The sequence below is a fragment of the Nothoprocta perdicaria genome, unplaced genomic scaffold (genome assembly GCF_003342845.1).
Source record: "Nothoprocta perdicaria isolate Ctin4 unplaced genomic scaffold, notPer1 scaffold_344, whole genome shotgun sequence".
Classification (NCBI taxonomy): Eukaryota; Metazoa; Chordata; class Aves; order Tinamiformes; family Tinamidae; genus Nothoprocta; species Nothoprocta perdicaria.
In genome coordinates this window covers 217,558-223,233 of record NW_020455582.1, presented here as the reverse complement: position 1 = coordinate 223,233, position 5,676 = coordinate 217,558, and the positions used below count along the sequence as shown (strand labels likewise).

The 5,676-nt window shown below is 38.3% G+C and overlaps 1 long non-coding RNA gene across 1 annotated transcript; it reads left to right on the top strand.

Moving 5' to 3' along the window:
- The first annotated feature begins 3,237 nt into the window (after window positions 1–3,237).
- On the top strand, window positions 3,238–5,381 carry LOC112951330. Its single transcript, XR_003250179.1, has 3 exons — window positions 3,238–3,337; window positions 4,458–4,598; window positions 5,345–5,381. It is a non-coding gene; the product is annotated as an uncharacterized LOC112951330 (long non-coding RNA).
- Window positions 5,382–5,676: the final 295 nt, after the last annotated feature.

Genomic DNA, 5,676 nt, shown 5'->3' with positions numbered 1-5,676 from the left:
AATAAATCACAGCAAAACCAGTAGTTACATCTTTGGAGGGACCAAAGGAAGGCAGCAAATAAATGACATTTTTCTCATATGGCTGATAATGACTTGTGCCTGTCATTTGCTATTCCCTGTTTATCTGACCTATTAATGGAGGGCAAAATTCCAAAGAAATGTTTAATTAACATTTGTAATTAGTATTACAAAAGACCCTGCTTTATAGAACAGGCGGCTCGGAGAGAAGGGCCAGGGAAAGACAAGCTCTTCACCCTGTAATTATTGCGGCTCTCCGTAGTGCTCCCGTTCATCTCATTAACATCACAGTGGGATGGTGCCACTGCAGGCTACTGGCAGGTGTCTAACTGCCTTCCTCCTGGGGAGACTTCTACAAAAGAGGTCCTGATCTGCAAATAAGTTTGAAAGCTTGCCAGTGGAGTACCTCGCTCCAGCTTCGAAGCCTCCTGCTTCCAAAACACCCCGAAGACTTTTCATTTCAAAAGATAATGATACTCTGGGGAGCTGGCTGCTTTTTAATTGGGGGGGAAGGGGAGGAAGGAGGGCCAATACAAGGCTTGTCTGACAAAATATGCTACTTCAATAACTTGCTTCAAAAAAAAAAATTAAGCTAAGAAGGGAACTGTAGATAGATAAACAGAAGGAAAGCCTGAGTCATGACTTGAAAATCATTAAAAAGGAGTCAGCACATAAAGAACCGTGGGTTAAGTTTTTGTGTGTGAATTTTTTTTCCTTCTCGATTGACTTCCATCTTCAAATAAGAATGAATAACTATCATATCAAATAGTGCACTTTGGTGAATAATTGTGAATATTTTCAGGAGAGTGGGAGGGAGAAAAGATGATTTTACCTTTACTCCTTTATAAAATATTATTAATATGGCAGTTTCAAAGCTTGCTGTATTCATTTGTTCTTCAGTTCCCAGCTTCAAGTCTTGTTTTCACATGGGACTCTTCCCTTTTCATGAAAAATACTTAGTAAGTATTTAACCATAAGTGTATAGTACCAAGATAAAGGGAAAAAAAAAGTAACGTATTAATACATATTTTCAAACCAAAGGGGAAAAAAGGTAATGCATTAATAGCTATTTTAAAGCCAATCTCATGCCTTTTGAAGAAATTATTTTTATTTTTTTTAGAAAAATTGAAAATGGCTGCAGTGAGCTTTTTCATTACAGCCCTAAGTAATGAGGCAATAAACATATGCAATATGTGGCAGGAATGGAGTCAGCAAGTACCTAATATCTGGAAAAGTCCTAAATTAGGAGCACATCCTACAGATTTTACTGGGATTGTTCTTGTAATAGAGAGTTTGTCAGCCACAGTGTATTGCTTACAGTGATGATTAGGGGGACATTATAAATTTGCATAACAGATAAACTAAACCTTTCTCTTCTAAAGAGTTTTTGCATATGGAGGACCCAGAAAATGAGAGGAAATGCTCTGCTGAATCTAGAAATCTCCCTAGCTTGCTGTATTACCTGGAGTGAACCACCGCAGTCATGCGACCTGTAATTTTAAGAACACACTGTTCAATTTAGCAAAAGGAATCAATACCACATTTATTTGTTGCTGTTAGAGCATGGATTGCTGTTCTAGGAGCCCTAACCCTGGCCCAGTTATATGTTATAGGATTCTGTTTAAATATTGAGCAGAGAGATGGTCTGTGCCCCAAAGCAAGCATGAGGGAGTGGACAGAAGCAGATGGAGGATAAGAAAACAATGTGAGGGTATAGGGCTGCATAAAAAGCAGAATTGCATGTATGGTTGTTGTTATATTTTAGGAGCATTTTGAAGGCATATGTGAAAGAAGATAATGTGATAGTTGTACAGATGTTTACCAGTTACTTATTTTTAAAATACATCTAGTAGAGGATGGAAATTCATGAGTTGATTGAAGGCAGCTGTCAATTTTCTGGCAGTATGGGCTGATAACTAGGATATTAGAGTATGTAATCCTCTAATATAGATTTGAAGACAAAAATTGGTAGTGGAGTTAGCCACATGAAACTCTGAAAGAGAGCTGATGAAGTCCCATGATTTGCTCTTTGGAGTTTGGACTTCCATCTGTTTATAGAAACTTTAAGAACTGACGTTGTAAAATACAAACATATCCATGAAATTCTGCCAGTCTGCCCCCAGCCTGCAAATAATTAAAAGGCATATTTAACTAGTGAGACACACTCTGAGCACACACAGCTCCTAACTTCACCGTCTGACCTATGTCCTTTGCAGATCTCCTCCGTGGAACCGCTCTCCCAGTGTGAAAAATCTACTGCAGGGATTATAGTTGCACTACGATATTTTACTTTGAGCAGGAATAGGGAAATTGAGGGGAAGTGACTCACTCATTTGTGTGAAAGAAGCTTGGATATTACTCTAAAAGTCCTTAAAAGATCTAATATACTTAACTCTATCCCTATTTCTCATAAAGCGTAGGTCAGTGCACTTTTTGTTATGTGGTGATCCATACTTCCATCCTACAATTTTTCTGTTATTCCTGACTTTTCTGTAAAATGGGGGCAAAATTACTTGTTTACATCAAAGTCTTTTGTGAAACATACTTAAAGTGTAGAGTGTTTTGTGGTATATTTGTTACGAATAGGGCTAAGTAGCATATTCATAGTTTCTATTAATTGGGTTGTACACAGCCACAAATGGCACCTGCTTTTTACATCTAGCAGGGCTTTCAGATTTCACTGTCCTCACCTTCTACTGCTCCCAATAAAAACAGGGACCCTTTTGAATGTACCTGTCCTCAGATTTCTTTTTCTTCTGTTGCCCAAGGTATTAGATATATATGTCTTGAAAGCTACCAGCCAAAATCAAAAGCTGAGGAGATAATATGATGGAAAGAAAAATATGATAGCTCCCTACTTTAAAAATTTAGGCAAATGGGGCAGAAACATGTATTCAAATTACTGCAGACTATATGAAAAGGTCCTTTAAAGAGGATGTATGGAAAGATATTTGAATAGAGGAATTTAAAGGTGGGGGGCATAGCAGTTAACCTCTATATTTGAACACTTTTAATGGTAGTAGTGGTTTTTTTCCTTCTTCTCTTTTCTGTGCGTGCAAATTAATTACTTCTCCTATACATAAGCTTTTTTTCTCATTTTTATTTTTCCATTCTGATCAGGAATGTTTGTTGTTTGTTTGTTTTCTGTAGGTCACCAGGAATGCACAGAAGTGCCTGGGTCACAGGACCCAGTGTTGTATCAGGGAACCTTGCAGTTGATCTTGGCAGAATGGTATGAGGAGCCCCGAACTTCAGAGACAAATGAGTGCAGTGCCTTGGCAGCACCTGGGAGAGAAAAGCTGACCTGGAAAATCACAAGGTATGTGGTGTAGATGTAACAGCTTCTTTGCAGCTTCTGCTTCAAATCTATTCACACACAAGGGGAGAGAGTAGAAATACAGAAAAGTTAAAAAAAAAAAAAAACAAAAAAATAAAAGTCATAAAAAGCCCTAGCAATGTTAGGTGGAATATAGGCTAGAGCAGGCTTGCTCTTTTGAACTTTTGAAACTACTCTCCTTTGCCTTATATGAAAGTACACATTTTCCCTTAATATGTATTGTTTTCGGATAAAGCCATGGTATCATTAGTCTTGAATTCTGGACCGATACAAAGTGGGATGTAAAAAACCCAATAGCAATCAGTTACCTGGAATGAGAAATCCATACGATGAGTGTGGCAAATCTTTACCTTTGAAGGCTAAAGCTAAAATTCTTTGTTATGATCTCAGTAAAAGTGAATTTGGTGATGTATTACATGTTGTAAAAGTATGATATTACCTTCAGTTTCTACTGGCTGAAAGCTATATCAGGGATATAGCTTCTTTTTTTTTTTTTTTTTTAATCTCTCCTATTTGAGAATCCTTGAACCAAATACAGATAGTGTATAAATAAGTGTAACCTACTGACCCTCTGTCCCACTCTGTGTCCTATATTTGAGCTTTGCTATGCTGAAAGGAAGGAATTACATTCCCAGAGGGATGAGGGATGAACAGGAAGATTACTGTCTTTTTTTCTTTTTAAAAAAAAAAAAAAAAAACTTTTGTCCTTCCTATCATTGGTTTTCAAAAGATCCTCCTCCATCTTGCCTTTGCATATTCTCATGTATACTCTAATTATTTATGATCCCTTTGGTAATTTGATTAATGGCTGAACTGCTGGTACTGTAGTTCAGCCGTGCCTGCATGCCATGTAGCTGTATCTGAATGAGGTTAACTGGCTTACGTGGATTTCAGTTGGTACATTGGTTGGTGAATGAAAGAACAAGTTTTACTTCTGATTTCATAAACCACCGTAATTATTCTAGCAATCATCAGTATAATTTTTCTGCTGTCTGTCTCCAAATTCCTTGTTAGATTAACTTTACCTAACAAGCCATCAGCTAACCTCTTGCTTTCAATGCAGTGACAATTTAGGGTAAGATGTGCCTTTTTTTTTCTGTAGTACCTGATGATGAAATTCTACAAAGTTGGAAACTCTCCTTAATGAGATGAGAGGCACCTTGCCGCAGGGGTGGCAGTTTATAACTGCCAGCCTGGGCAAGCTGCACGTTCGCTGTGTGTATCTCTGGGATCTAATTCTGAGGTACTGTATTTGCCAGGTACTGTTTTTTTAATGCCTATATTTATCAGGCACTTGAAAGACGCAGAGTGAAAAATGTTCTGCACAAGCCATTGTCAAACTGTGGTTGCTTTCAGTTTGGATTATTGCCCCAGGTCACACTTTTACATGGTGCAAGTCTGGAAATGGACTGACCTTAGAGCGCACCTGGAAAGCAGGGAGACTCTGTCTTTGCCAAGCTGTGGATAGGCAGGAGGATCAAGTTACACAACTAGGCAAATGGTAATGTTAATTGTACTTTATTTAAGCAAATGTACTTTTTTGTAATTTGTGAATATACTATTAAGTCAGTCCTTTTGGGACATTGCTTCTCAACCATCAACTTTTATGTCCCAAAAATCAACAATGCGGAATAGAATGTGACCAAAGGAAACTGATATCTTCAGATATTAAAGCCTCATATCTTAATTTGTGCATCAGGGTTAGACCTGCCAAAATCTGTGTGCAATTTTCTCTTCTAGAAAGTTGGGATATATTCTTTTCTTTTGTTGTTATGTAATCACTCAAAATGTAGGGCTTTGCATTATAAAGCTAGTGATTTAACAGAAACAATCTAGAAAGTAGTTGCCAATCAGTCATTCCTTGCAGACATCCCTCCTGGCGTATGCATGTTGGCCTTTTTGAGGTAAACATCATTAACCTTTTTTTTTTTTTTTTTTGGGTTTGTATTCCAATTCTTTTTGTAATTGAAATTCAGTTCACACTTGCAGCACAGCCTCCTTTTGGATTCTAAACGTTGTGCAGTATGCAGATCACTCCATCTTCCTTTGCTCCTTGCTGCTTACTGCTGCAGAGCCAGAAGCTTCCAGCCAGCAGCTACTGCAGTGATTTGACTCCAAGGGCTCTGATGGAAAAAGCCATCAGTGAGGATGGCTCTTGCTGGAGAGGAGCGTGAGTGCTCCTCAAAGGAAAGATCTCAGGAGACCCTCTGGATCACCATAGCAGGCAAAAAGCCTCTCTGCCGCCTGCAGCTGAAGTGTGAAATGTGGATACTGCAGTGGGCTTTAGGCTGCATCCAGGGTTTAAATGCAATTACACTCCC